The following is a 9,849-nucleotide window of genomic DNA, read 5'->3' as shown; positions in this document are numbered from 1 at the left end:
GCAGTAAATAAAGTTCCCCAGGTTTGTCATTCAAATTGCTTCATTTTTTTCTCTTTGGTAGCAATATCAGGAATGCAGATATTGAATTGTTACAAACAATGTTTCTTTGTTTTTTGATTTTTTTCCATTTATGTTATTGTATTTGGCAGATAATTCTGTTGAATGGATTGGTAACCCAGTATGTCAGTGATAAAAGCTTTAATGTATAAAGACATCATTTACAGGGCATTGGTTGGTCTGGGGCTATGAAAGATGATGCTTACCTAAGCTACTATACAGTGGCACTGAGCTTGAAAACACTTGGTTGAGAAACAAGCTTCTAAACCACACAGCCATGTCTGGGCCTATAATTTGATACTTATTCTGTTAGTTCTTTTGCTGAACTGCGAGGTTATGGGGATATAAACATGTTATCATATATTTATTTAAAATACAATGAAAAGAGCATTGAAAAGATATGATATGACCATAAATGTATATAATTTATTTATCAAATATTTCTGTTCTGAAATTCTCTCCTCATTGAATATTCTGCTACTTTTCTCCCAATGCCATTGGAACGTTAAAATGATGAGGAGGAGTAAGTGTGACAGTGTGTGTGTGAGAAGGATTTACTTATTTCATTACAGGTATAGGATCTATTTGACTAGCTCCAGTACAGTGTCTATCCTCTGTTATGGCCTGGAGGACTATGATAAACAAGAGGAGTGGGGTGAGAAGAGAAACGAAAAAGAAAACAAAGCAATAGAAAGAAAACATGAAAATTAAAAAAAGAAAAATAATGAAAAAGGAGGAAGAAATAAAAAAAGGAAAAGAGGTAAACTTAAAAGAAAAGAAAGGATAAATAAAAATGAGAAAGAAAATAGATAATAAAAACGAAAAGAAAACAAAATAAACAAGAAACAAAACAAAGAAAAATAAATGAATTACGAAAAAGAAACAAAAGTAAAAATGATATAAAAGAAAAAATGAAAATAGAATAAAAAAAGGAAAAGCCACAGAAAAAAGTAAAAAACGATTTTTGTCTTGTTTTTGTTTCTTTTTCCTGTGTTTTTCTCTTAGTTTCTTTCCTTTTTTATTTCATATTCTTTTGTTTTTGTTTTTAATTTATTTTTTCTTTTGTTGTTTTTCTTTTCTCTTCTCCTTTCGTCTCCTTATTTTCTTTTTCAATTTCTTTATTCACCATAAGGTTAAGAAAAAGAGGGGACGATACGAGGACAGACAAAACAATTATTGGGAATCAGGGGATCGAATGAAACGAAACGTATGTATAAACAATTTTAAATATATACAATTAAATGCGAATGAATGATGAACAAAAAGTGAAGCGGAGGGCGCGGTCGACCCCACAAACCAGATTCTCACACCGAAGACTTCGTTTTTTCCCTTTTTTTGTACTCGCTGAAACAGGTTCTTTCACTCGCAACATACTTCCATCTTTTACGAAACACACTTTGCGACAGGCGTTTCTTCTCCAACTTTATTTTTCGTTTCATGTAGAAAACGAAAAAGTCAATAAACCCGAGGCTGGAGATGAATATGCCTGTTGCAGTTCCTTTCACTCTATACTACACCTCTTTCGCAACAGCAACTACCGAGAAAAAACAAGCCCGCTCCTCCCTATTCAGGGAGGGCGGCGGAACGACCTTAATTACAGATTCGCTCGACAGTTGTACTATTCTCGAATGCGACAGCAGGTGTTCGACACAAGCTCAGGGTTCAGTCACCTTGGGGCATTGCACAATCGCGTGCAGGACAGTTTCTCTGTCCCGCTCGCATCTTGCACAAACAGGCGAAGGCGCACACCCGTTTCTAAAGAGGTTACCTCGAACCGGTAAAGCGCCTCTGTAACATTGCCACGCCAGGGACTTCTGGTAACTATCCATAGGCCCCGGCTTGAATGTTCTTCGGAATAGGTCGGCGAGTTGCTCTTCGTCGAAGCCTAGGGTTTCTCCCAGTACGTCGTCACGCTTGAACTCTACTAACCCTCTATAGAAAGACGAGGTAGTGCCCCCGCCACCGGCGTTGCCCGACTGAGGAGAAAAGCACGAGTGCCTTGATGAAACTCTGCATGCCACCAGTTCAGTAAAACGATGTGAACTGTGGAAATAACAGCTTGACGAACGGAGACCACACCTGCTCACCGTCCAGGTAAAGCCAGAGGTGCCTAAGCCTCAGCGCATGTCTCCGCATTTTTAACCACGGCATTCCTAGACCACCCTTCAGCGGCTTTTGGCAGCAGATAGAGCGCCTTACAAGAGGTCTGCTGCCCCTCCACAAAAAGCGGGAGAGCATGCGTTCCAGCTTGTTCAGCCACGAATCGGGACAAGGGTCGACGGTCAGGCGGTAGATGATTACAGAAGCGATAAACAAAAGTCAGTAGGTACATATAAGTTTATGCGTAGACCATCATCATCACTACGCCACCACTATCATTACCAGTACCATCATCACCACCATCACAATCACCTGTTTCCATAACATCATCTTCGCCACCACCAACGCAGCTGATAGAAAAAATATAAGAATCCTAACATAAACAATACTGACATTTATGGAAAGTCTTTTCGCATAGCCAGATGGTAACCATGGTGATTCACGTCACAGCATTGTCAGTTGCTCTTTCGTTAATGTGAGAACGTTTGTGAGAAGTCGGGAAGTCACCTGATATATCTCACTTCCGTTTCGTTTGTGTCATTCTGCCAATATTTATTAACACAAAATCGAAGTTGAAATACGTTTGGTTGTGTTGAAGCTATTTCACTATAATGACACGTTTTCTGTAACATAACAGGTAAGACAGTTCTATATTTAAGAGATGAGGAATTTTTTTACATTTGACGGGCATATGGCGTAGTGGTCAAGAGCGCGGGCTACTAACCCCAAGATTCCGAGTTCGATTCACGGCAGCGACCTGATTAATAATAGTAATAATAATAATAATAGTAACATCGTTAGGAATGAGAACCCAGGTTCAAAATTTCCCCAAGACACCTGACGAAGGCTGGAGGGTATATATCAGCCGAAACGTTGTGTTAACAACAAACAAGATGATAAATATCCGTCAAATGTAAATAATATAACAGGTAAGGTATAATAATAGGTATATATTTATTCCAGACCAGTGCTCCCCAACCATATTTGTTTTGTGAACAGTGGGGATCACGCATATAGCAAAATAAAATGCTCTTTCACTCGTATCAGTCATTTGACTGCGGCCATGCTGGAGCACCACCTTTTAGTCGGAGAAATCGACCCCAGGACTTATTCTTTGTAAGCTTGGTACTTATTCTATCGGTCTCTGCCGAACCGCTACGTAACGGGGACATAAACACACCAACATCGGTTGTCAAGCGACGGTGGGGAAGGGGCAAACAATGACTCGCATAAATATATACACACACATATATACGGCGGGCTTCTTTCAGTTTCTGGCCACCAAATCCACTCACAAGGCTTTGGCCGGCCCGAAGCTATAGTAGAAGACACCCAAGGTGCCACGCAGTGGGACTGAACCCAGAACCATGTAGTTGGCAAGTAAGCCACACAGCCTTTTGGGTAAAAAAAAAAAAATTTTAATTGCAACTTTTTCTGACGAAAAGGTGATTTAAGGGAGATTTGGCTGTTGTTTCTAGCATTTCCCATGACCACCCTCGTTCCTTTCTCACTATTTTTATCCCCATTAATAGCATAAACTTATTTATACTATTAAAAAATTGTGTGGGGTAGGGATTTATGATTTTTATCAACCCTAAACCTTACCAGTTTTGGGAAATGCTAGAAATAACAGCCAAATATCCTTTTAGTCACACCTGTTTGTCTGAAAATATTTACTTTTTTTTTTTGGCTTTTTTAGTGAAGGCGTCTCTTAAAGCATCTGGTTGCAAAGTGGCCCTGCATGAGTTGAGAGATGGAGGGATAAGGATAGGTGTCTTGCTGTAGAGTAAATACATGGGTACCCCAGTTGAAAAGGAATGGGGAGCAAGTTAGAGAGTAAGATAAAGAGAGCAATAGTGAGAGAGATGGTGGCAAAGGTGTATTGATACACGTCCTTGAGGGACATTGGTGGGGGTGAGAATAAGTGAGGTGATACAGAGGTTTGGAGGGGCTGAGTGGGCAGGAGGTATTTTGGTGACTGTAATGAAATGATGGAGTAGAGTATAGGAGAGGCTTGGGGGATGGGGACTGTGGTAGGTATGTGATGGCATTGAGGGTGATAGCAGATAAGCAAAGTGTTAATGATGGGGAACAACATAGAGGTTGGAAGGTGACGATTGGTGAAGACAGTAGGTGAGGTGGCGGGGGGTGATAATGGGAATGGAAGTGGTAGTAGTGGGAGAGTCGTACCAGTATGGATAAAAAGCTTGATTGTGTAAATAGGCTACATTTTTCTTTTCTGAAGAAGCTGCTTTTTTGGCCAGGAAATCAGAAAACTGATTTCAAGTAGGAAAATGTTGTTACTAACAGTGGCAATTATGTTTTCAATAAATAGATATATTTACAGTATATTCTATACTCATTTCAACTCCCTACATGAAATACAACATAACTTTTTGGTATTCCTAATATATATATATATATATAAGTGAAAGTGAAATCGTGATGGCACTTGTGCCCGCGGCATGTGTAAGGACTTTCGAGCGTGATCGTTGCCAGTACCCCTGGACTGGCTCTTGTGCGGGTGGCACATAAAATACACCATTTTGAACGTAGCCGTTGCCAGTACCGCCTGACTGGCCTTCGTGCGGGTGACATGTAAAAGCACCCACTACACTCTCTGAGTGGTTGGCGTTAGGAAGGGCATCCAGCTGTAGAAACTCTACCAAATCAGACTGGTGCCTGGTGTAGCCATCTGGTTTCACCAGTCCTCAGTCAAATCGTCCAACCCATGCTAGCATGGAAAGCGGACGTTAAACGATGATGATGATGATATATATATCTCAAAAATGGCGAGACATATTCTTCACTTGGTTCAGATAGATGCTTTTTTCTATATAATTTATCTGTACAAAAAAAATTAGGCAAATTTGCCCAGTTGTATCACTATTCTAAATATCTTCTTTATCTTATATTCTTGTTTATTATTCCAGATTATCTGATGACATTGGCATCAAAGAATCTCCAAGTACATTCTCAAAATTTATCAACTTTTAAAGATTAAAGGAAGATGTTATACATAACAGATATATCTCACTCATTTAATATTATTTGTAAACTGAGATTAGAAGTAATTTTATCTACCTCATTATCTGGAATATGTACAAGATAATATTTCTAATTCAACTTGGATTACAAGCATCTTAAAATATCTTCAAAGTTTCCAGTTGATGAGGAAATAACAGAAGAAATATTGGTTTTGAATCAATAAAAACAAAAGGAAGAAAAATTATGGAAAATGAATTATGTGAAGGCAAAGTTAAATTTGAAGCAAGATCTAAAAGAATTGATTTTCCTGTTGATAGCAAGAAAGTAAGAGAAAAAGCATCATCGACTTGTGATATCTGTGGTAAAACTTGCTCTGAAAGTAGTGATTTAGCTATTCACATACACTCTCATACAGGTGAGAAGCCATTTCACTGTGATATCTGTAATAAATCATTCTCTCTAAGTAGCACTTTAGCTACACACAAACATATTCATACAGGAGAGAGACCATATCACTGTGATATTTGTGGGGAATCATTCTCTGCAAGAAGCTCTTTAACTAAACACAAACGTATTCATACAGGAGAGAAACCATATCACTGCAATATCTGTGGCAAATCATTCTCACAAAGTAGCAATTTAACTTACCACAAACGTATGCACACAGGAGAGAAACCATATTATTGTGATGTCTGGTAAATCATTCTTGGAGGCTGGTTCCTTAACCAGACATAAACGTATTCATACAGGAGAGAGACCATATAATTGTGATATTTGTGGTAAATCATTCTCTCAAAGTAGTGATTTAACTAAACACAAACATACTCATACAGGAGCGAAACCATATCACTGTGATATCTGTGATAAATCATTCTCTCTAAGTAGCACCTTAACTAAACACAAACATATTCATACAGGAGAGAAACCATAATACTGTGATTAATCATTCTCTAACAATAGTGATTAAGCTAAACACAAACATATTCACACAGAGGAGATGCAATATCACTGTGATATCTGTGGTAAATCATTTTCTTATAAAGGAAACCTAACTTCTCATATAGGTATTCATACACAACAGTAACTATATCGACGTCAACATTCAGATTGAATTAAATGCTGTGCAACAAACATACCACTTGATGTGTGTTGAAGACATTCTCTTCCTCTTCTTGCTGGTATATGTAGTAATTTCATGAATACTGATACTTGGCAATCTTCAGAAAATCTATTTATATAGCATTGAATGAAACAGAAGAAATAACCATCTGTGTGTCACTCAATGTAAATACATCTTGAGAAAGCAAATTAACTGAGATTATTCATCCACTGATTATATCTCGTATGGACATAATGTATTTAGAAATAACAATTACAGACATCTCAAAAGTAAATAGTCCACTACTCTCATTGTGCTGTTTCATCTGACTGATTTTCCTCTTTAATCCAATGCTAAACTTCAAAATCTTCTAAAACTGCACAAGGTATGTCTGCTGAATATTTGGTTTAAGTATTTAACTGCATTAAATGACCTATTTTATTTCTAAAAATATATTACCAAAAAAAGAAAAAATGATGCTGTCTATTTACTTTTGAGATGTCTGTGTATATCAGAAACAGATAAAAACTATCCTGCAATGGTGATAAAAATGCTAGATGGATATTTCAGTCTCATTTGACTATGTCAGTAGCATAAACTCCCAGCCAACCACATACTAAGACAAGAAAAAAGGGATTAAAACAATCACTGCTGTTACAATTTGCCACTTGGCTGAATAAAACGGATAAAAATAGAGAAATAGGCGATTTAGGTACATATATCTGGGATTAATAATCCTTTTGACAATAAGTTCAAGGCTTGCAATTTAGGATGAGAGAGTAAGCTGATGAGATCTACGCAAGAGCATATTTTTATCGCCACCGAAAAGATGCAAGTCAAAGTCGGCCTCGGTGGAGTTTGAACTGAAAGCATAAAGCCAGACGAAATGCCACAAAGCAATTTGTCTGGCGCACTAACGATTCTGCGAGGTCGCTGCCTTAAATGCATCGTTACTAATAATACGATCAAAACAATGCAGGCAAATACAAAAAGAGAATTTGGTATAGAGAGTAAGCGGAACGAAAAGTGTAGCTGCATAAATGTCGATAATGAAATAATCTGCTTTATAAATCGTTAGTATTTCATTTCGATTTTTTTATTAAGAGATTTAACAGTTTTAATAACAATATTTTTGTATTAAGTTTTGTGGCATGGTGGGTGATACACCAGAAAAAGAGAGGAAGTGATATTTAGTAGTTATAGAAAGAAGTACTAGCAATATGTTACCCGATATAGATGTGCAAATAACGTTATAGACGGTGCAGATAACGATTTTTTATCGATCGGCAAATAAAGCACTGCTCATTAGACAATTTGTTCGCTGATAGCATATACAAAGCCATTGACTATGCCTAGTCTCAAAGTTCCGGCTACTTCTGGCTTTCGAGGTACAACATGTTGATACACCGGTGCCCAGAAAGCCAGTTATCGAAGCAGGTGATTGTGTTGAACTCCCTGCTGTATTAAATGGAAGAAGTTACTCTCCTAAGGCATACACGACAGCGCTCGGCATATTTTACGTTCGAACCTGCCTACAGGTGTCGCCGAGAAATATGCAAATGTTCGTTCCAGATATCACTGCAGACAGTTGCTTGATGAATGTTGTTTATGGAGCACTGGCTCAATGTTAATATAAGAAAGCGGTAAGTTGTCAAAGGTTTATTTGAAGGCTTTAATAATAAATATAATTATGTGAGCCCTTCGACTTCGATACTAACTTCGTAAGTGAAACGTTGGTCTGTGATTTTTCAAAACCTTTTGATCGACTGTCACTGGAGATGTAAAGTAAATCAATTAGTAATGAATATTACTAAAGCAAGGATGGTGGAGAATACACACCTTTCAAACGGCATGCATTACGTATGTCTAATGTGCTGCAAACCCCTTATTTCTGTTCAGAAAAAAAAAAAAAAACTGGTGGTGGGGGAGGAGAAACTGGAATTATTGAAAAATGTTTTTCTTTCGTTCGATGAAGGAATTACGGTGACCTTATATGCTATAATCTGCAATCCAGTGATTTTTAAGAGGTATGTAAAAGGTATTTTGTTTTAATTTTATGCTTTTACTTGTTTCACACACAAACACTAACGTGGCTTTTCTAAGGATTTTGTATCATTTTTTCTCTCCTATCCAGACTTCGTTACCACTAATTTTCATAACTTCAGCATTATCACTTATCATTCTTCTCAAACTTGTTTGAATTTTCAATCTAATGTAATCCACACTCTAGAAAAACGTATTTCTGCGAAATGTTATCTTAAAATATGGGTAAAGAAAAGGAGCTAATGCAGTTTCGCATCTCACCTTCAAAAAAGGAGTTTTGGGGGATTCCCCCTCCCCTTTTATCCGAACAAAAAATAAGGGGTTTACGACACTTTCGGTATCCATAATGCATGTCGTTTGAAAGGTATTTTCATAAAATTTCATGAAACGATATTTTCCTCAAAGTTATGGGCGAAAACCTCGGATCTTGTGAATTTTCCGAAGTCCTTCCACCCTCCCCCATTGCTTTCACGCATTTTTGTTTTCATATTCGTTCCCTACACATTTTTTTACACCCGTTGCAGTATTTTTTAAATTTTTATTTCGTTTCCGGGTAATATTGTAAACATTAACCGTAAAGCGGCGTAATTAATTACCTAAACGGGAATAAAGCGGTGTAATTAGTAAACTTAACTTCGATGAGACTCTAAAATCTGCTGAAATTATGAAAAGTAAAATATTACTAGGTATTAGGATAAACAACTTCTTACCATGTGTGACGATATAACTATTATATTATGAGAGAATATGTCCTTGGGACTGAGTAGCCTTCACCACCAACACGTACACGGTAACCCTATAGAATAGAGTCGGAAATTATTTTGCCTACCTAAACATCCGCAATTTCTTAGGATATCTATGTTTTAAGTATTGTAGATTATGACACCACGTGATTTTTTAAAGAAAAGTAAACTGGGTGGGAGCCAAAATTTTTGCCTTCCATCCACCTTTATTTTGTAATCTTCCAGTTTTTGACATTTTTGTTTCTTCTGAGAATTCATAATTTCTTTTGGAAAACTTGTTTTGGTAGCTTGTGACCCAAATAAAATATAGGTAAGAGTTGCACATCTATCCTTGTTTCTTGTGTGTGATCATTTCCCCAAACTACTATGTTAAATGAATCAGTGACAAGCGAATCATAGAACACATGGGGACCCCATAACTTAACCAAATATCACCTATGGACATTTTCTTCAAACACACATGATGATCTTGTTTCATGGCAAGAATAAGATTTCATAACAAAACCAGTAAATAAAAACGGAAATGATGGGAAAATATCATAACACTTCGAACCTTTTGGTGCAGCTTCTTTTCCTCAGGTATCTGTTGCTGATAAAGGGCTATTTCATCTCTGTTCAGGACTTGACATAGTAAATGTCCACCCTTGTTCATCACTTTACTAAATTCTTTAGGAAAACTGCAAATCTACTGAAAGATGAACGAGGGTCAAGGGGATTGAGGGGTATCTGTGATAAAATGATTTGGATGGAATGTAGGGCAGAGATGATGGCCAGAGATTGGGAGGAGTAAAGAGGTGACTGACTGATGGAGAGGTGATC

General features: G+C 37.4%; 1 pseudogene; it reads left to right on the top strand.

The window, feature by feature from the left end:
• Positions 1-1,271: 1,271 nt before the first annotated feature.
• LOC106877950 (zinc finger protein 239-like) lies at positions 1,272-9,843 on the top strand (annotated as a pseudogene).
• Positions 9,844-9,849: the final 6 nt, after the last annotated feature.

This window comes from Octopus bimaculoides, chromosome 28 (genome assembly GCF_001194135.2).
Source record: "Octopus bimaculoides isolate UCB-OBI-ISO-001 chromosome 28, ASM119413v2, whole genome shotgun sequence".
NCBI lineage: Eukaryota > Metazoa > Mollusca > Cephalopoda > Octopoda > Octopodidae > Octopus > Octopus bimaculoides.
This window is presented reverse-complemented; position numbering and strand designations above follow the sequence as displayed.